This window comes from Sciurus vulgaris, assembly GCF_902686455.1.
Source record: "Sciurus vulgaris genome assembly, chromosome: 10".
Taxonomy (NCBI): Eukaryota; Metazoa; Chordata; class Mammalia; order Rodentia; family Sciuridae; genus Sciurus; species Sciurus vulgaris.
The window spans coordinates 70,085,948-70,107,524 of record NC_136470.1 but is presented as its reverse complement, the minus strand read 5'-3'; the positions used below and the strand labels follow the sequence as shown (position 1 = coordinate 70,107,524).

The 21,577-nt window shown below is 40.6% G+C and overlaps 1 protein-coding gene across 1 annotated transcript in view; it reads right to left on the bottom strand.

Annotated features, from left to right (window-relative positions):
• NR1I2 (nuclear receptor subfamily 1 group I member 2) overlaps window positions 1–10,539 on the bottom strand; it is a 48,522-nt gene extending 37,983 nt beyond the window's left edge. The window contains exon 1 of the mRNA XM_079155344.1: window positions 10,382–10,539. The gene's annotated coding sequence lies outside the window, so the exon portion shown is untranslated. The remainder of the gene's footprint in view (window positions 1–10,381) is intronic.
• Window positions 10,540–21,577: the final 11,038 nt, after the last annotated feature.

Genomic DNA, 21,577 nt, shown 5'->3' with positions numbered 1-21,577 from the left:
TGAGTGGCATTGCAGATGCATCTGGGCCAATGGGCCGGGAATCCATTCTGGATGTGGGAAGTGATTGCCTTTAGTGCAAGACAAGATAAAAAGTTCAGTAGAAGATACAAGATGCTGCCTGTTAGGTTGGAAGTTTAGTAGAGACGCACGGTGAAGAAAACATTCCCGTGGAGCGGGAAGAGTAAAGCACTAGAGCAGGAACGCTCAGTAGGACAGCAGCCCTGCTCAGGGGGTGGTAGTTGGAGCAGCAGGAAGAGAGAAAGCTAAGGGAGGGAGGACGGGGTGTAGGTTAGAGTCAAAGAACAGAATGAACGTTCATGCAAGAGACCCGCCTCCACCCTCTGGAAGACACCCATGGGAGCCCGGAGGCGGTGATAACAGATAAGAGGGCAGTAAAAGGGGTCCCAGAGAAACCAAGGTGATGGGCATGCTCCTTAAGGTGGCATGAGAAAAAAGGGGCAGCTGATTGACACTGAGGCCGGGGAAGAAGCATAGACAGGCTGACAGGCTGCAGTGCGTCCTCCCAACAGGGAGAAACAGCTGACCTGGGGAACCAGAGAGTCAGGCGGTGCCAAAGCAGGAGAGTAAGGAAGTTGATGGCATAATGGTTCAGGGGCTTTCGTCACCTTCTTCCGCCTGCTCTCCTGCTCTCGCCGGCTTGTCTGTTACTCAGGTTGCCCCCCACAGCCTGCCTGCGTTGCACTTTGCCCAGGTAAGTTACTCTCTAGAATCACAAATAGAAGGCTGGTCACCGAGACCTGGGGAGTCTCCACTTCTGCCCTTCCCTGGCTCCCTTGCTGGCCTATGCACCCACTGGGCCCCAGCCAGTAGCCAACTCCCCAGCCAGTGGTGTTTGTAGGAGAAATTTCACTGGGTGCTCAGTTTAGTCAATAGGCCAGTAGAGGTCCCCAGCTCATGCAGGGTCTGAAGCCTACCCAATCTGAGGAGTTCTGGAGACAGAGAATGCAGTTGTGAATGCAAAATGAGGGGGCGGAGAGAATATGTATTTGTAGAAAGAATGAGAAAAGAAATCATGATAAGTTATAAATATTTAAAGGGACTAATAACAAACAAAATCCTGAAAAAACAGCATAATATTTTAGTTATTTGCATGGCATGACTCTATAATATTCCTTGTTGTGTCCTTGTGGTAGGCAGAATAATGACCCCCAAATATCATAAATCCTCCTAAGCCTCAGATCATGTGAATGTGTTTCCTTGTGTAGGAAAAGGGTCTTTGTATATGTGATGAGGATACAAACCTGGAGATGGGAGAGTATCCTGAATGGTCCAGGGACGCCCAAACTACTCAGGTCAATCTTAAAGTCAGAGAAACTTTCTTGAGTTTAGTCAGAAAAAGAGATATGACAGGGAAAAGGGTCACATGCTAAGCTGAAAATATGAAAAAGGGCCATGAACCATGGAGGCCAGAGGCATCTAGAGACTGGAAAAGGCAAGGAAGCTGATTCTCCCCCGGAGTCCCCAGGAGGCCTCCACTGAAAGTCAGATCGGGACTGCCTGGCCTGCAGGGGACTCTGTCCTCCTCTCTGCCACACATCCTCTTCTAACAGTTTTTTAATACCAGGACTGAATTAGGAGTACTTAACCATTGAGCCACATCTCCAGCCCTTTTTATTTTGAGACAGGGTCTTGCTAAATCAATAAGACTGATTTTTTCTTTGTTTTGTTTTTGTGGTGCTGGGGATTGAACCCAAGGCCTCGTGCTTGTGAGGCAAGCATTCTGCCAACTGAGCTATCTTCCTATCCCCAATAAGGCTGGTTTTGAATTTGCAATCCTCCTGTCTGAGCCTCCAAGGTCACTAGGATTACAGGTGTGTACCACCACACCCAGCTCACACACTCTTAATCTTACTTCAATGACAAGAACTGAGGCCCCTCATTTTCATTCTGGCAACTCTGAACTGGGAAGAGTGGACAATGACAGGAAGAGAAGGGTGGGCCCCAGGGTGGGAGGAAAAGTAAGATCTGTGATTGGGTAAGAGGTCAGTCAAACAGCAACTTCTAGGGCTGGAGCCATAGCTCAGTGGTAGCACACTTGCCTAGCATGTGTGAGGTACTGGGTTCAAATCTCAGTACTGCATATAAATAAATAAAATATAGGTCCATTGACAACTTTAAAAAAAAGGACAGGGATCAGGAAAACTTTTATAGAATAGGGAGTGACTTCCTCTCCTCTGCCAGCAGAAGACAGGTGTGTCAGATTAGCTGTCAACGTTTGTGAGCACACAAGTGGTATTACATGTAAGTGTCCACAGCCTCCTCTCCCTGTCCCTGTCCAGGAGACTCTGAAACATGCTCAGCCTGAACTTGCCAGAGGGCACTGCTCTGTAGTAACCCTGCCCCTAACTTTCCTTAGAGGGGCTTCTGATTTAACCAGGTCCAGGTGCCTGAAGAAAGGATCTATAGGCATCCCGGGGCCCTTGAGGGATGGCATATTGCTCTCTCCCCGGACCAGTGATAGGCACCGCCATGGTCAAAGGCACTAAAACATTCCTGGAACAAATCAGAAATGAGAACCATAAGTTGTTTCCTTTCCTATCAAAGCAGTGATCATGGTGAGGTAGAGGTATTCCCTGACGGTGCAGACTGGACTCCAGCGTGTTTGGGGCCCTTCTTTGTCTGTCTCACAGACAATCATCAACCCAGAAGACACATTGCTGAAATCAGCCAGACAGACCCAGTGACAGAATAAAGTGTGGTGGAGGGCTGTTTGCAGAGAATGAGTGGATTATTTTATTATCTGAACCTTAATCATGTCTACTAAGAGGTTGCTGAGTTTGGAAAATTGCACAAAATAAATCACTTATTTTGACCATAAGGCACATGGTACATATTTTTTATTAGAAAGATATCATTTGCCAAATAGCACCTGTAAAGATGCTCAATATCACTACTCATCAAGGAAACGCAAATCAAAACCACAATGAAATATCTCTTCACATCCATTAGAATGGCTGCTGTCACAAAAAGAGAAAATAAAGGGTGTTGGCAATGATAAGGAGAAATTGGAACTTTTGTGCTCTGTTAATGGGAATGTAAAATGGTGTGACCACAATAAAAATGGCATAATAGTTTCTAAAAGAATTAAAAATAAAATTAGCATATGAACCAGCAATCACTTCTGGGTATACATATTTTAAAAATTTGAAATCAGGGTCTTGAAGAGATATGAGTATACCCATATTCACAGTAGCATTTATTTACAATAGTCAAAAGATGGAAGCAACCCAAATGTCCAACAACAGATGAATAAATAAACAAAATGTGTGTATATACGACAGAATATTATTTAGCTTTGAAAAGGAATTAAATTCTGTAATAGGCTACTGCAGATGAAACTTGAGGACCTTACACTAAATGAAATAAGTCAACTACAAAAAGACAAAGTATTATTTTACTTATATGGTGGGGGGTCAAACTCACAGACACATAAAGTGGAATGGTCATTGCCAGAGGGAAGGAAAACAAGGAGTTGTTTAATGGGTATGGAGTTTCAATCTTATCAAATGGAAAAGGTCTGGAGATTGGTTGCACAGCAATGTAAATATCCTTAACATTACTACCCTGTACACTTAAAAATGGTTAGGATAGTAAGATTTTATGTGTAATTTACCACCATTTTAATTTTTAAAAAATCCCTAAATAAATGTTGATCAAATACTTAAAGAAGGGAAACCGAAATGTTAGACTGGCTTGAGAATCTACAATCTCAGTCTCGCCTTGAACACGGCGGCCAGAGTCACTCAGAGAGAAGGTAGGACAGGAAAGCCCTGAGGCAGGAACAGCTGTGCAGAAGCACAAAGGAAACGGACAGTAGGAAGAGGAGTTAAAAGCATTACATTAATGAATACAAAGTGAGTTTGACCTCATGTTGATGAAGCCACATTTGATCCTGAATGACCTGAGCTTTGAGTGATGTTTGAACCCTATGCAACTGGGGTCTGCCCAGTTGAGATTTTCACTTTTCTTCTCTCTTATGTCTGCTTTGCAATTTCCACAGTTCAAGGTAACCTAGAGCCTGTGCTTATATTCCAAGAGAGTGATCTCCAACTTTACTATGCATGCAAACCCCCCTGGGGTTTTTTCAAACACACATGGCCATTTGGATGTCTGGAGGTCCCACGCTCTGAATTTCTGACAAGTTCCCAGTGATGCCAATGGTTCCAGTCTGCAGTCCACACTTTGAGTGTCTGCAGTCCACACTTTGAGTAGCAAGAACCTACGAAATCCAACTAACCAGACGGGAAGCAAGCTACACACAAAGGATGAGTGGTGAATACTGAAAAGAAACAATAAAAAAATTTAAAAAGAATATTTTTCTGGTTCGAGAAGATAGAGTAAATAATCGTGCAGACATGTGAGATGACTCCCGTGATAAAGTGTTGTTTTTGAAGTCAATATACATTTGGTGGTAAGAATCCCTTCCCAAGAAAGGGTGTAGGGAGGACATGCAGGTACATTTATTCTTCAAATGAGTCACCTCTAAAAGCTTTGAAAGCAAGTCACTGAGATTATGGGAAAGGAAGAGTGGGTAACTCGGGTTTGAAGCAATAGTCTAGACAAGGGTGGAAATGGCAAAGGAACCAGATCTTAGGGACAGAAGCTATTGGTGACAGCAGGCTTATGTGTTTTGGGAGGGTGTAAAGATATTGATATATATATATGCACATATATATGTATATATATATATATATATAAATTGCAGAACTGGCCAGAATGTACAAAAGGGGAAAGAAAAAAAAGCAAGTGAGGGGCAAACAATGTAAGAACACTGAATTTCTAGGAAGGTGACGTGTGAAGCTTATAAAACTGTGGGCTTTGTCCAATAAGGGAGAAGATTGATAAGTTCATTACCTCACACTGACATAAGCTTTGTTATTTACAAAATGATTTCAAAATCATGACTTTACATGGAGGTGTCTGTGAAGCAGAAGGAGCAGGGTTTATCCCCAGTTGGACAGGGCAGAGCAGGACTTGTTATCTCTTTTACAAATGTGGAAATTGAGGCTCTGAGACAAGCCCAAGTTTATGAAGGCAATAAGTGATAGAACCTCTTTTTTTTCTTCCTTTGTTTTGATTATTTCTAGAGTGTAAATAGATACACTATGTAAGTTAAATTTTTATCATGAAATTCGTGGGGGTAAAATGACATCGTATATTTAAAATTCTTTTGAAATCGTTCAAGTATTGTGAACAAAACTCTCCTCCCCCTTGCCCTGGCATGGGGAAGGCCTCCAGAGAAAACACAGACAGCAAAAATCACATTTTATGAACTCAAATAGGAGAGAGAGGTCAGCACTATGATCAGGTGGCCATAAATGAAAGTTGGCCTTTGTGCCAGGGACTCAGGCATCAGATCTCAGAGGTCAGAAGGCTTGTTCCTGACCTAGATCAGAGAAGAGAGCTGGAATCTGTTCAAGAGTACACCCTGTACCCCTTCCCAATATTTAACAGGACCCAGTGACTTCTGATTTAACTGCCAATCTCTTACCAGTGCACGTGTAGTGCTATTAATGCCTATAGTTTTATAATTTGGCTCCTTGTTTGGAATTCACAATGACCTAGAAGAATTATTTTATGTATTACGTAAGGGATTTGGATATGTCTCTTTCTCCCGATTTTCAGGTGGAGATTCAGTGTTATTCCAATGTTTAGTAGATGTTCAGGAGGTGTGGTGGTGGGTGGCATTGGGTAGCAGTGAGCTCTTCCCAGTCTCCTCCAGTCACACCTAGCAAGTCCCTACATGCTCCCATGTGTATAAAGACGAGAGAAAAGCAAGTAAAGGCCAAACAACGTAAGAACACTGAATTTCTCAGATGCTGGCAAGTGAAGCTTTTAAAACTGTTAGTTTTGTCCAATAAAGGGAGAAGATTGGTAAATCTGTTAACTCACATTTACACAAGCTTTGCTGTTTACAAAATGATTTTGAAATCATGATTTTGTGTGGTGGTGCGTGAGAGACAGAGCACGGCTCATCCCAGTTGGGTGCGGTGTGGCAGGACTTGTCTCTTTTAGAGACAAGGAATTTGGGGCTGCACATCCTGCACCTGGAACGTGAGGACCAGATTCTGACGGCTCAGCACTCACAGCACGGCAACCACATTAAGAATTTGAATGCATGTTGTTCCCATTTCCTGAATCATTGCTCTTTTTAATGGGAAAATCATGTGAGTACCTTCCAAAGGTCCTAGTGGCGCTTGGGTTTTCTTTGATTCCATCACACCAGAATGAGCTATCTACGAGTCCATTCACAGTGAAAATTAAGGGAACCAAAATATTTCTCTCTGAAATGTTAAAGATTGTTAGGCTGAAGACAATCAAAACTCAGGGAGATGCCCTGTCTTCCCTCTGTTTGCCAAAAAACAGGACAGGCAATTACTAAGACAAAAGGTCTTTTTCCCTTCCCTCCCCCTTTTCCATCCTAAAGACAGAATGTAAGTCCTCCTTTACTGGAGAACACTTCTTGGCACTTCTGAGACACCAACAGGGCAAAAGGAATCTGGGAACAGACTTCACTTCTTCCCACAGTTTTCCCATTGTGGGCAGCCTGAAACTGCTTGCTCTTTTGCCCTGTTGTTATTCTAAAAGGTTACTGTTCTTTGCTGAAATATTAAGGCTGAGCTCCAAGCCACTACTTTGAGCACCACTTTCCAGAGAGTCACTTTCTTCCTATGTGATAGGTACTGCGTATTTATAAACTTGCTTATTTTTCTCTGGCTAATCTGCCGTCTGTTATAGGAGGCTCCCAGCACCACCTCAGGAGGGTTGAGGAAAAATGATTCTTTTTCTCCCCTTCAAAAATAAGATGAGGAAATTAATAGATGCTGAAAATCCCTTGATAAAACTCAACACCCATTCATGATTTGAAAACTCTTGGTTAGTGAGGAGGAATAGAAGAAAATTTCATTAACTTGATACGGAATATTTGCCAAAAACTTTTACTATACATCTCACTTATTACAAAAAGTAAGAATAATCTTCACTGGAGTAAAAAATGGAGATTTGATTGCTGGGACTAAAATGGAGAAAGTGTTTAGAGAAGATCCTCCTGGTGCAGCACTCCTAAAAATACCAGAGAGTTGTTCTGAATATTGTTTTTACTTCATGACTGAACTGGTAGGAAAGTAAAGGAGGTCTAGAAAGGCCAAAATGTATAAGACATGCTAAGCCAGGGAAGTTAAAGGGGAAGCCAGGGATCCTCCTGGGGCTATCTAGAGTTGGTAGAGGCCTGCAGCCTGTGTGTTAATGGGAGGACAGCACATAGCCTGGGGCCTAATGAGACAGGGTAGGAGGTCAGATCAAGAGCCTGGCATAAGATCAGGTCACCCTACAGGTTGTTTCCTCAACAGGACTCCCACAGAAAGAGACACAACAATTTGTGCGCTTCTCGGACTTGGCTCTGGATAAAACATGGGGGGCAGGGAGGATTCCTCTAAAAATTTCTAACAAAAAGCCTGTCATCATGTAGGTTTCAGTTAGAATGTATACTACTTGTGTGACCAGTAAACCTAAAGTTATGGTGGTCCCACTTGGTACTGTCCCCAGGTTCCTAGCAAAAGCAAATATAAATCCTCTGGCGGGAAATACCTTCAACTCTAATCCTAAAGAATCCCACAAAGTTTCCAGAAAACATGGGTTCACAGTATGAGATAAAATGGATTAAAATTGGATCCATGACAATAATGCCCAGGATATCTAAGTTTTGTGAACAATACTTCCTAGAATCATATACTATACAACCCACAAACTTATGCATCAGCCTGAGATGATCCTCTGCTGCTGTCAATGTTCAACACTATACTCAAGGGACAAAAAAGTCAATAGGGCAAAAAAAAAAATTTAAGCTAAGAAAGGAAGGAACAAAACTTTCACTGTGCATAGAAAATACGGCTGTCTATCCAGAAATTCCAAAGGGATCAACTGATAAACAATTACAACTATTAAGACATTCAGAAAGCTAACCAGATAAAATATCAAGAATCCAAAGAGATTTTGACGTATCAGGGAAAAAAACATCAATTAGAAAAGATAGAAGCTGTAGTGGAAATTGGTTCAGGAAGAGGCAATAAATACAAAAGTACAGAGTATCCGGAAATAAACACGTGTGAGAATTTACTACATGAGAGAGGTGACGTTTCAAGTAAACGTGAAAAAGATGAACTTTTCAATATAATGGCATTGGAATAATCTGTTGAAAAAAGTTCTAGGTGGATCAAAGAACAAATTTTTAATGATAAAATTATTATAAGAGGACTGCTTGACAGAACCAAGAACTGAACCACACATAGGCCGTGATGCAGTGATTCAACTCCCCAGTAGCCTCCAGAGAAACGCTCGCAGGGTCGAACAAGCAGATGTGATCAGTGAGGTTCATTGGTAAACCTGGAAAACTGGGAAAAGCCAAGCATCTATCGAAAAGGAAATGGTCACATAAAAGGATATAAAATGGGGAAGAGTTCTCAATGGATATGGTAAGTCTCCAAGCCATGTTAGGAGGGAATGTAGAATGACAATGTCGTGATGTCAAATATATTTATTAGTAAATATATGTAGATACAAATGCAAAGGAAAAGGTCTTGCCATGAACACGTCGCACTTTGTGGGGAACAGGAGATTAGGAGTGGCAGGATGGCCAGAGGAGAATTTTTAGATTTATACTGCGTTTTCATTTTACGAGGAGGATGTAATGATGTATGATTTTATGATTTAAAAAGTGATTATCTACAAAAAATAGTTTTGTCAGTTTTGTAGTTGTTTATTCCATAATAATTTAAAAAAACTTTTTAGATGGACTTTATTTTACTCATTTATTTTTCTGTGGTGCTGAGAATTAAACCTAGTGCCTCACACATGCCAGGCAAGCAATCTCCTGCTGAGCCACAATCCCAGCCCCTCCATAATAATTTAGGATGGAGTTGATTGCATTTGGACTAGGAGTTAGCAAACATTTTCTGTGAAGGGTCTGATAGTATATTAATGCTTTGCAAGCCATAGAGTCTCCTTTGCAAGTATTCAGTTCTGCTGTTGTAGGGCAAAAGCAGCCACACACAGTGCATAAAGAATGAGCCTGGCTGTGTTCTAATAAAAATTTTGTTTTGTTTTTGTTGTTGTTGTTTGTTTGTTTGCAATACAGGGGATTGAACCTAGGGGCACTTTATCACTGGGCTACATCACCAGCCCTTTTTATTTTATTTACCTTGAGACAGGGTCTCACAAAAGTTGGCCTCAAATTAACAATCCTCTTGCTTCAGCCTCCCTAGTCATTGGGATTACAGGCGTGCACCACCACACCCAACCAATAAAAATTTATTTATAAAAACAGTTGGGGGATGGTCAGATTTGGCTTGTGAGCCATAACTCTCCCACCCCAGGTTTAGGCTAAGTTTATTATAAAACTAAAACATTTTGAAGTACCTTCTTGTATAGAAAAATGGTCTTTCCTATTAACTGATTGATTGAATAAGCCATAGCCTCTGAGGCCTTGCTTAGAATACTTTAGACTCCGGTCATATCACTGAAGACTAAACACTCATCTCTGTGGAGATGATCCCTGTCACCTTTTCATCTGGGTGGTGATCACTGACCTTCCCAGTAATAGTCACACAGTCATCCGTGTAGAAGGGATATGTCACAACTGACTCATTAAATTAGGTTCAGTGGCCTCCCAGATGCAGAATGACTTTAATGCAATGCCCCTGACCATCACCTCAGTCAGGCTGTGCTGTGCTGTGGGGAAGGAGAAGGGCCTGGTGGCACTGAAAGCCTGAAGGAACGATGGGTCCTTTGGGACAAGGTGCCTCCTTCATAAGCTGAGGTAGAAACTCAGTGGTCCAAAGTCGACTCAGCCACAGGGCTGTGCATGGGTGTGGCTGTGGCTCTGAGGGACCCCTTAATAAGATGATGAGATCCCGTGACTGTCATGCTGCTGGGCTTGGCCCGGGGGTTGGGGGTGCGGCTGACACTAACTCAGCAAGGCAAGAGGAACCGGGGCTAAGTGGTTCCTGGCCCCCACATTTTGGAACTAGTATTTTCTGGATCAGAAGACTGTCAAAAAGAGGCAGTTTGCTGTACATCTGTCTCATGATGACTCAAGCAAAGGTGGGGTTTCCACTGGGATTATTTCTCTAGAAGGCAAGCGTGTGCCAGGGAGCAAGGGCTACCAGGCTCAGTATTAAGTGATTTTCTACATGTATTGTTCTTCCAACCTGGAAGTAAGGAGAGCAGCAAGGCCAACATGAGTCCCAGCTACAATGCTGACCTCAAATGCAAGATCCATTTGTGTTCCCACACACCTTTGGCATGGAGCCATTGGCTCCCCCATAGACGAGAAAGAAAAGAAAAAAAATAAATAAAAACATACCTGCTAGGCTGCAACCTGTTTGCTCTGACTTCTCCCTTGGGGTCCACTTTGAACAAGCAGGAGCCAAGGATCAAGCAAAAGCTCAACACATCCAAAGTGGCTGCCTTGTTACAGACAGGAGGGTTGCCTTCCTCTCTTGCATTTCGTGGGAGGCAACGCCAGGCTCACTGGGAGAGGCTGAGGCTCCTGTTGAAGAAAGGGCAGTGCTTTCCCTCCCTGCACTGGTCTTAGGCTACAAGGTTCCCGGATATGAGCTAAGCTTGTCTCTCACCTGCATTTCAGCCCAGGTCCAATGTAGGCTCCAAGTGGCCCCCATTTGGCACTCCTAAGTCCCAAGTCCAGCACTTGAACTAGCAAACCAAGAGATTACCGTATTTACTCTCATTATGTCCCCCTCCTTTTTTTTCTCACGTCTTCACTGAAAAACACAGGGAAGGGGAGGAGCGTTGCAAATGTCTGCCTTGCCTAAGTATTTGTGGGCAAATTTTATGTGTCTGAGGGTCTCTGTGCTTTAACTACTAGGGGGGAAGTTCACATGAATCTAGACCTCCTAACACTTCTTCCTTGGTCTATGCCACTTTCCTGAACTGTGTGATTTTGTGTGAAAGTGAATAAAGTACTGAATTATGATTGTGCCAATCACCAGAATTGAGGCAGGCAGGCACACAGGGAGCGAGGGGATGGATGTGAGACAAAGGGGCTGGGTACGGTTCATAAGGCGACCCTGTGCTCCAACCTCAAGACATAGGCCAGCCCTGGAGCAGGGAGAAAAGACTAGAGGGAGCGTTCTGAGGTCACTTCCCACCTCCTGGACCTGCCAGGAATGGGAAGCATTGGATATAAATCCCACTGTATGGAAGATAGCCTTGGACCTTGGACAGAGAGGACCCGGAAAAAGTGAAATACTTATTCTGAGGAAAAAGGCCCAGAGAAGCAACCTTCCTAGTATGCTCCACAGTGGGAGGATAGAAGCATGGGGCTGCTCTGGGCCTGGAGGCTTGAGAAACTACACATCAGATGGCCACAGCCACGGTGCGTGGGAAGGCTGAAAAGGGTTAAGAACTCACCCCAGGACTTTATTTCCAAGATCAAAAGAAAGGTTTCTGTACTGACAGGCGTTTCTGCAGCCAGGGCACAATCCTAGCTCAGGTAGGGCAGCTTGCCAGGAGTCCTTGGGTCATGGGTGAAACACATAACTTTCATCACCTCTCAAATCTCTCCTGGCTCACAAGGGCCTGGTCTTATCTCACTTATAAAAATGGTGAATTATTTACAGCAGAAATAGGAAATGAATAACAGTTTATGAACGCTCTGAGGCAAAGGAGCTATCCTCAGGTCTCTGAAGGGGTCTTTTCCTCTGGGTCTGCTGTGAGGTCACGGACCAGAGACAAGAGCCTGCTGCAGGACTGCCGGGTCTCTCTAGTCTAGGACTTCAGCGTTCATATTAGGTACGGTTCTGTTTTTGTTTTTGATTTTGTTTTAGTTTTAGGTACCAGAGATTGAACTCAGGGGCACTTGACCACTGAGTCACAACCCCAGCCCTATTTTTATTTTATTTAGAGACAGAGTCTCACCAAGTTGCTTAGCGCCTTGCTTTTGCTGAGACTGTCTTTGAATTTGGGATCCTCCTGCCTCAGCCTCCTGAGCTGCTGGGATTACAGGCATGCACCACTGCGCCCAACTATGGTTCTCTTTTGAAACAGGAAACACCCAGAAGATACACTCTACTATTAAGAGCAGCTTAACTATACCCCTAGATGAGGACCTGAGTCAACCTCCAGCACAGCTGGAAAGTAGGAGGAAAAGGAGTCCTCAACCTCCATTCTACCCTTTGTCTACCGAAGCAACCAGAAAGCAGATTTGATAAGCCTATGGAGTTTCCTTAATGTGAAATCATTAAATGCTGTACCCTTCTCTGGGAAGTATTCATATTAAAAAATATCAATAAATATATAAAAACACATAAATAAAAATATGAGAACCAAGCAAGCCAGCTAAAATTATAATGCACTGATAGTGTGAATCCAGGTAGAGCCAGAGGAAAACAGGTATTAATCAACTGCTCAGGTGGTCTTTCCAAAGTCTGGTACCATCCCTCTGGAATTTGATCAAGAGACAAGAGCGAGGGCATAGAGGTCCCCAAGAGGCACTTTGGAGGAGTCCTCTCCCTTCTTGTTCCTGGGTGCAGGCAGCATCAAGGTACCCAAGAACCTTCTCTTTGAAAGTGGCTCCATTTTATTACAATAGAAGCAGTGACACACATTTTTCTTTCCTAGAAACGCAGGTTCCAGCTACAGGGATATGGGGTACTACTAAAATTGAGCTCCCACTGTTCCAGATCCTATAAGACTCCATGGCTCCATAAATTACCCTTGTTGCAGTTGGAATCCTAATCTCTCCCATTTCAGAATCTTGGAATACTTTGTTTTCACCTCATATAGGAATGCAGCATGTGATTTATTCCCCTTCTTAGCTATAAACTCTGGTATAGTTTAGATCTGGAACGTTCCCCAAAGATCCATGTGCTAAATGCATGGTCCCTAGGACGGCACTATTGGGAGCTGGTGGAAACATTAAGAGGTGGGGCCTAGTGGGAGGTTTTAAAGTCACTGGGGCATGTTCCCCAAGAGTGGGACCCTGGCCCCTTCCTATTTCTTTTTTGCTCCATGCCATACGCTCCTATCATGATGAGCTGCCTAATGGCAGGCCCAAAGCAAGCAGGCCAACTGATCATAGACTGGAACCTCCAAAACTGTGAGCTAAAGTAAACCCCTTCTCTTTATGAGTCACTTATCTCAGATATTTGCTATAGTAGTGGAAAACTGACTAATGCTATCTCCTTGAGGGCAGAAATCCTTACCTGTCTCTTAGTTTACCTTTTACCAACTGCACTGATGGCTGCTCAGTCAGTTTTGCAATTCTTCTAACTGTGGTTTTTGTTAACACTGATTTAATAAAATTCTGCTTTTATTGAAAAGAAGAAAAATTCAGCTCATAGCTCTTCCTGAAGCTCATGCCACCATTAAATGAAGTGCATACCTAGCTTTAATGTATTATTAAATGAGTTGCCTCTCATGTGAGATCTCTTAAATTTTAATTTAAAAAAATTAAACTTATAATGATAGCAAATGTCATGATGAAGATAAATTATACCCTCATAGCAAAGAGCTAATTGGGTATTTAATGTATATGGAATTACCCAAAAACTAAGAAGTGATTTGGAATATTTGGGGGGGGGGGATTGGGGATTTAACTCAGGGGCACTCAACCACTTAGGCACATCCACAGCCCTATTTTGTATTTTATTTAGAGACAGGGTCTCACTGAGTTGCTTAGTGCCTCACTTTTGCTGAGGTTGGCTTTGAACTCGTGATCCTCCTGCCTCAGACACCCAAGTGCTGGGATAAAAGGCTTGTACCACCGTCTCTGGCATGATTTGGAATTTTGTGTTTGCTTGTTTTTAACAAATCACTATAATGTATGAGAAGAATAAAGGAATCAAGTCAGAAATCTGGAATCTACTAACAGTTTGCCTATTTCTAGCAATATTAATATGCTAATTACTTTCTCTCAACGGTTGTAGCTAATTGGGTTTCTTTATGGGTTATATTAGTCCATAATATTATACCAGAAACTCTTGAGAAAAATGCAAATTTAGAGATCATACAGGGAACACCTGTAGCCTAAAGAACTCATAATTATTACTAGTCCATAGACAGGTAACTAAACACTGGTCCCATTTGCAACTATTGGAGTCATTAGCCTATCAATAGACCTATTTTGTCTGTGTAAAATGAGACATAACACTAACGTCCAGAGGAGGAATTCAGTAAATTAAATCAGATAGTTAGGTATCTTAAAATTGCTAGTCACATTTTATTTATTTACATTTGTTTTTTTGAAGTATAATTTATCACTCTTTAATTTCATGGTAAAATGTGTATAATATAAAATTAGCCATTTAAAGTATGAGATTCAGAGACAATTGCATTTACAGTGTTGTGCAACGACTACCACTATCCACGTCCAGAACCCTTTCATCAGCACAAACAGAAACTGCTCACTAAGCAACTCCCCATTTTCCCTTTCTCCCAGTCCCCAATAACCTCTAATTTACTTTCTATCTCTATGAATTTGCTTATTCTAGATATTTCATATGAGCAGAATCATACAATATTTGTCCTTTGTGTCTGGGTTATTTCAGTTAGCATAATGTGTAGATTCATGTTTTTCATAAAGTTTGGAAAGTTTTCAATCTTCCAAACATTCCTCGTTTCTTCCTCTTTATATTCTCCTTCTGAGACTCCCATAATACATATGTTGATACATTTGAAGGTGTTCTGCAGGTAGCTTAATCTTTGCTCACTTTTCTTCATTTGTTTTCCATTTTGCTCCACAGCAAATTTCAATTGTCCTATCTTCAAATGTGTTAATTCTTTTTTCTGCATGTTTAAATATGCTCTGAATCCCTTTAGTGAATCTCTCATTTCAGTTATTATACTTTAAAGCTCCATAATTTCTATGTGGTTACTTTTTGTGCTTCCTATCTCTTTATTGACACTCTCATTTTGTTTAGACATGGTTTTTCCTGGTTTCCTTTAGTTCACATTCATGGTTTAGTTTTTGATTGTACTTAAGACAGTTGTTTTAGAATGTTTATTAAGTTCAATATCTGGACTCATGAACAGTTTTGTCAATTTGTTTGCCTTTCCTTTGAATGGATCCTACTTGTTTCTTTGTATGTTTCATGAACTTTTTGAAAATTATGACCCTGTCCAAATTCCCCCTCTCCCAATGGGAACAACTGAGAATGAAGCCTGAAGGTGCCCCACCCCAACCACCACCTGACAGATGCCAAGAAGCGGAGAGAGAGTCCCTCCTCAGGCCTGTGCAGCACAGACTAACTTCAGCATATGGTCATTTCTTGCTCTTTGTCTCACTTGCTACCAATACCCTTTCTTTAAAAGTTCTGCCCACCTTTGGAATTTAGAAGATAGAAGTTTTGAAACAATAGCTTTCTTTCTTCAAAGCTCTTCCAGCTGAAATTTGTTGAAAGAACTTTTACAAAACAGGAATAGAAAGGAACTTCCTTAACCTGACAAAAGCATCTATGAAAATCTAATGGTGAAATATTGAATGTCCCCCACCCTGAGATTGGGAATAAGAGAAGACTATCCACCTCCACCACACTTCTATTAGGTATTGTATTAATAAAATATTAATTTTTTAAAAAAGACTTTCCTTCCACATTGCATAGCTCTTGCATTTTAGTAAAAAAAATCACTTGGCTGTACATATGTGGAACTGTGTCTGGACCACCTATTCTGTAATATATAGGTATTTACCTGTTCTTGTGCCAGTATTACACTGTCTTGATCATCAAAGCTTCGTAACAAATATTAAAGTAAGGTAGCATGGACTTTTCAACTTTGCTCTTTATCAAAACAATTTTGACCATTTCTGTGTCATTTACTATATAAATTTTAGTATCAGCTAGTAAAACATGTCAGCATTTTTATTGTGACTGCATTGAATCTACAGATCAGTTTGGGGGGAATGACATCTTAATAATACTGAATCTTAATAATACTGAATTGTGACACAAACATGTCACAATTCTCCATTTATTTAGATCACTTAGTTTTCTCAGAAGTGTTTTGTAGTTTTCAGCACAGGGGTCTTGCATGTCTTTTATTAAAATTCACTATTAACTATTTTTTGGATACAACTGTAAATTGAACTAAAATTTTTATTATCTTCTAATTGTTTGCTGCTAGTATATAGGATTATATGTGCATGTGTGTATGTGTGTGTGTGTGTGTGTGTGTTTTCTGTATATTGACAGACTACTGTGATTTTAAATAGTTTTAGTAGTTATTTCTTTATTCCATGTAAACATCTGTGTTTTCTGCTCATAAAAGTCTTACTTGTTCTTTTTCCATATTTATGCCATTTTCCCAGCTTTATTGCATCAATTAGGACCATTAAACAATACTGAATAGAAGTGTGGTAGAGGTGGATATTCTTCTCTGATTCCCAATCTCAGGGTGAAAGACATTCAATATGTCACCATTAGATTTTCATAGATGCTTTCGTCAGATTCAGGAAGTTCCTTTCTATTCCTGGGAATTTAAATTTTAAATTATTAAGAACACATGATTTTATCCTTTTTTTCTATTAATATGGTGAGTTACAATGATATACAATGATATTCTGAATGCTGTAGTGATCTAATATCTTTGGAATAAATCCACTTAGTCCCAATATATTGTCCCTTTTTTCTTTAATATAAAATTCTGCGTTTGATTTGGTTACAGTTGTCAATGACTTTTGCATCTGTATTCATGACAGGTATAGATTCAATTTTACTTTCTTATTTTTGTTAGGTATGGTATTGTAATGGAAAGAGTCTCCTCTTTATTTTTAGAGTTTGTATAAGATTGGTATTATCTCTTTAAATGTTTGATAAACATTTGATAAACCTGAAACCAGGTTGGCTCAGAAGCTTCTTTATGGGAAGGTTTTTGATAACAAAGTCAGTTTACCTAATAGATATAGGGTTATTCAGATCTTCTGTTTATCCTTCTATCTGTTTTGTCTGTTTCTGTTATCAAGGATTTTGTCCATTTTGTCTAAGCTATCAAATTTACTGTCATAAAGTTTTCAAAATATTCCCTTATCCTCTTAATGTCTATAGGATCTGTAGTTTCTACCTGTCCATTACATTCCATCTTTCATTGTAATAAGTCCAAACCCCTCATTCTCGAAATTCATCATTTGTATTCTTTTTAACCAGTATTGCTAGAAATTTATTTATTTTATTAAGCTTTTAAAAAATCAATTTTGTCTCTGTTGACTTTCTCTAATGTTTTGGTTTTGTTTCTCGCTTTCTGCTCTCATTTATCTTAAACTACACCTCCTACTATTTACTTTGGATTTGCTTTGCTTTTTGTAGCTTCCTTAGGTAGGAATTTAGATAACTTAGTTTCAAGCCTTCTAATATAAGTATAAACAGCTACACATTGTTTTCTAAGTACTGCTTTTGCTGCACCCTATAAATCTTGATGATGTATCTTCTCAGTCATTCAGATCAAAGTATTTTCTAATTTCCATTGTCATTTCTTCTTTTATCAGATGTGATTTAGAAATGTGTTGTTTAGCTTCCAAATTTAAAAAAACAAATTTCCTCCCTTATTTTTAAGTTAATAATTTCTGATGTCAGAGAACATATTCCAAAATATTTCAATCCTTTGAAATTGATGGATACTTATTTTATGCCCCACAATATGGTCTATCTTGGTAAATGTTCCACATACGCTAGAAAAGAACATATTTCTTGCATGGTTGGGTTAGTGGACAGATGCACCTCACCTTCTGATGGGATTGTCTCAATAAACCCATCATAGACTAAACTACTACAAGCTGAAGAGGCAATTAATAGGCCTAAACTGAACAGGGTGGCTTACTGTCACAGTTCATTGTAGATCATTGGTCATCTACTCTTGTGATCGTGTGGCTGATGGACTTGTTGCTGATGTCTAGTACCAGGATAGAGTATCGTAGGAACATTCTAACCTGGGAAAAATTGCAAATTCAAAGTCATAAAACAGAAAATCCCAAATTGAATCATAATGTCAGGGATTGTCTATAGTGTTATTCAAATCTTCGGTAATTTTATCAATTTATTGTCTTAACTGTCCTATTAACTATTTGTGAGAAAGGTGTTAAATCTCCAGCTATGATTTTAGATGTACCTATTTCTTTGTCAGTTTTGCTTCATTGATTTTAAAGCTTAGTTTTTAGGGGAAGGTACAACTAAGATTGCTTGTTTTTCCTTTAATCCTATATCTCTGGTGGTAATGCTCTTTGCCTTCAAGTTTTCTTTAATAAAACCACTCTCATGCTAAATATCTTCCTGCTCTATCTTTTTCCATTTATTTACTTTCATATTTTTGTTTTTATATTTAAAGCTATATCTTATAAATTACTTAGGGTTTTGCTTCTTTTAAAAAATCATGTTGACAATCTGTGCCTTTTATTTGAGTGCTTAATCCACTAATACTAAGGCGTATGGAAGTTGAATTCAGATTTACCTTTTGCTATTTATTTTCTATTTATTTCGACTTGCTTTCAGTCTTCTGTTTCCCCTTTTCTTCCCCTTCCTGTATTAATTTTTAGTATTTCCGAGGATGTGAGGAAAACTTGCCTCAACCCTTCCAGGATCTCCCTATTAAATTTCTGGTTGGTCTTCTGCTTACCCCAACTGGGACTGCATCCTTGGGCTAACAAATAGGTGGGCCTTCTTTGTTCGTTTTTAAATTTTTTATTTTTTTAAGAGACAGGGTCTCAGGGATAGGGTTATAGCTCAGTGGTAGAGTGCTTGCCTTGTACAAGTGAGGCACTGGGTTTAATCCTCAACACAACATAAAAATAAATAAATAAATAAATAAATAAAGATATTGTGTCCAACTACAACTAAAAAAATACTAAAAGAGAGAGAGAGAGAGAGAGAGAGATAGAGATAGATACAGACAGGGTCTCACTATGTGGTCCAGGCTGGCCCTGAACTCCTGGGCTCAAGTGGTCCTCCTGCTCTAGTTTCCCAAGTAGTTGGAAATATGGGTGTCCACCACTGCACCCAGCTTCCTGCTCATTTCTAACCAATTTGCTAGTTTCAGTTTGTAAAGTCACAAAATTTTGCAGCCCTTCCCCAACCTAAAGTAAGTCTTCCCCCTCTAGAAACAGAGCTACTGTTTTTTTTGCTAAATCCATGCTGGGAAACTACTGTTTTAATCTGCTGTTTCACTTCTGTGACTAAAAGATCTGACCAGAACAATCACAGAGGAGGAAAAGTTTATTTGAGGTCTGACAGTTTCAGAGGTCTTAGTCCATGGAAGGTGGGCGCCATTCCTCAGAGTTTGAGGTGAGGCTGAACATCATGGCAGAAGAGTGTGGTGACCAGAAAGCGGAGAGATTCCACTTTTCAGATACAAAATATATACCCCACAGCCACGCCCCCAATTAACCACTTCTCCCAGCCACACCCCACCTGCCTCCAGTTAATCCCATCAGGGATTAAATCACTGATTAGGTTCAGACTCTTACCACCCAATCACTTCTCCTCTGAACGTTCCTGCACTGTCTCACATGTGAGCTTTGGGGGGGGGTACACCTCACATCCAAAGCATAACAACTACCATTCTCTTGACTGAGCTGAGCATGCCAGTTAGGGGAAAGGAATAGACTTGTGCTGTTCCTACCTGAATCTCTGGGAGGATTTCAATTTGCTGTCCATCTTTGGTAAATGTCTGATTCTCTAAAATGGGTGTTTTGGTCTATTTTGTCAAGTTGTATTTTTTTGTGTGTGTGCAGTAAGTGGAGTTCTTACTTCTGCCAAAGACAAGTTGATTATATAGTTACATTATAAAATAATGCCATTAACCTTTAATAAAAATAAACAGTGAAAAGGAATTTCTGCATCTTTTCCATGATCCCTGTTGGAGTTGCTCACGTCATCAAATGTTATTTATATAAGAATAAATGGGACAAATTCCTTTCAGGATGTTGTAAGAAGGACTTTCCCCACTATGACTTACTTGGTTTCTCAATAAAATGTGCCTTTTGAATAAAAAATAGTTAAGTATTTATTGGAAATGAATATTATAAATTACAACCTTGTTCTTGAATCTCATGTCATACCATTAAATGCCAACATATCATAAATGTTTTTTTTTTTTTTTTTTTTTTGGTATTGGGGAGTGAATCCAGGGGTGCTTTACCACTAAACCACACCCCCCAGTCCTTTTTTGTATTTTATTTAGAGATAGGGTGAGTTTCTTAGGGCCTTGCTAAGTTGCTGAGGCTGGCTTGGAACTTCGGATCCTCCTGCCTCAGCCTCCCAAGCTGGTGGAATTACAGGTGTGCACCACCTTGCCCAGTTCATAAATGTTCTCTACAGTCACACAGTGTTTGCTTTTCCAAACATTCTGTATGTCGCATTTCATTGCTCCTGAGGGATTAGCATGTATCAGAGACTGCAGCCAGGTTCTGGGGAATAAAGACAAGCAAGCTTAGGAGACACAGCTCCTGGCTGGCCCTTGAAGGCAGTCAGTGAAGAGATAGTGACCCAGGCAATTACTGTCAGGTATGATATGTGCTGTAGCAGGGCAAGTGCAAGGTGTTATTATGGAGCCCTGTAACACTGTATCCTCCCACATTTTTTTTTGGAATCTTTTAGGTTTTGATGAAAAGATAATTTAAAATTGGACTAAGGACATGTCTTCCATGGCAAATATGAATGGTAAATACTCAGGGATGGACAACTTCCTTGGGAAAGGCTGTTTCTGCTCCAAACTTTGCATATTAAATCACGTGGAAGTGATTTTAAAACGCCCTTGGCTTGGGCTCCCCTTGTGGAGATTCTGTCTTAATTGGTCTGAGGTGAGGGGCAATTCCTAAGTGTCCATTTCCTAAGTGCTCTGGAACCATAGCAGTTTCCTCAATATTTGATGCTTACAATTAAAGATGCCTTCCTTCTCCACTGATTGTAGAGGAGTTTTCTGGGAAATTCTGCATAATCCTTATGGCTTCCTTCTACTGCTCTGATGTCTGGCAAAGTGGGAGTTCTTGTTTCTGACACCTCAAGGTTCTACAGAACAGAGGGTACCCTTTCCTCTCCCTTCAGTGCTGGATTAGACAGGAAGTGGGGTGAGGATGACAGCACATCCACGTCTCTCTGTCTCTTACTCTTCCCCAAATGAGATGGATAAATTCATCTGATTGGCTGGAGAACGATGTGAACATGACTGCCGTGAACTGCACGACCATTAATTCAGACGCTGGCAGGGGGCGATGGGAAATTAGAAAAGACAAACAGGTACACACACAGAGAGAAAGCTGGAACCAGGTGGGACACTGGCCTTGATGCAGGTACAAGGAGCCAGAGCTAGCTTAGCATGTTTATTACATAGGTTTTGTCATCAAAAGGATTTTCTGTGAGAAAATTTCTTCAAAGCAGGCAGTGTTGAAGGATGACGTACTGGCAACCAATTATAATCATCTTTCTGTGTGCATAATTCTCTACCCCTGGCAGCTGCAATCTGAACTCAGGGTCAAGACTGTGCCTTGCACAAAACCTCTTTAAACAGGGTGTCACCACAGCAACTGGGCAATCTTGACTTGCACCTTTGCACAGGA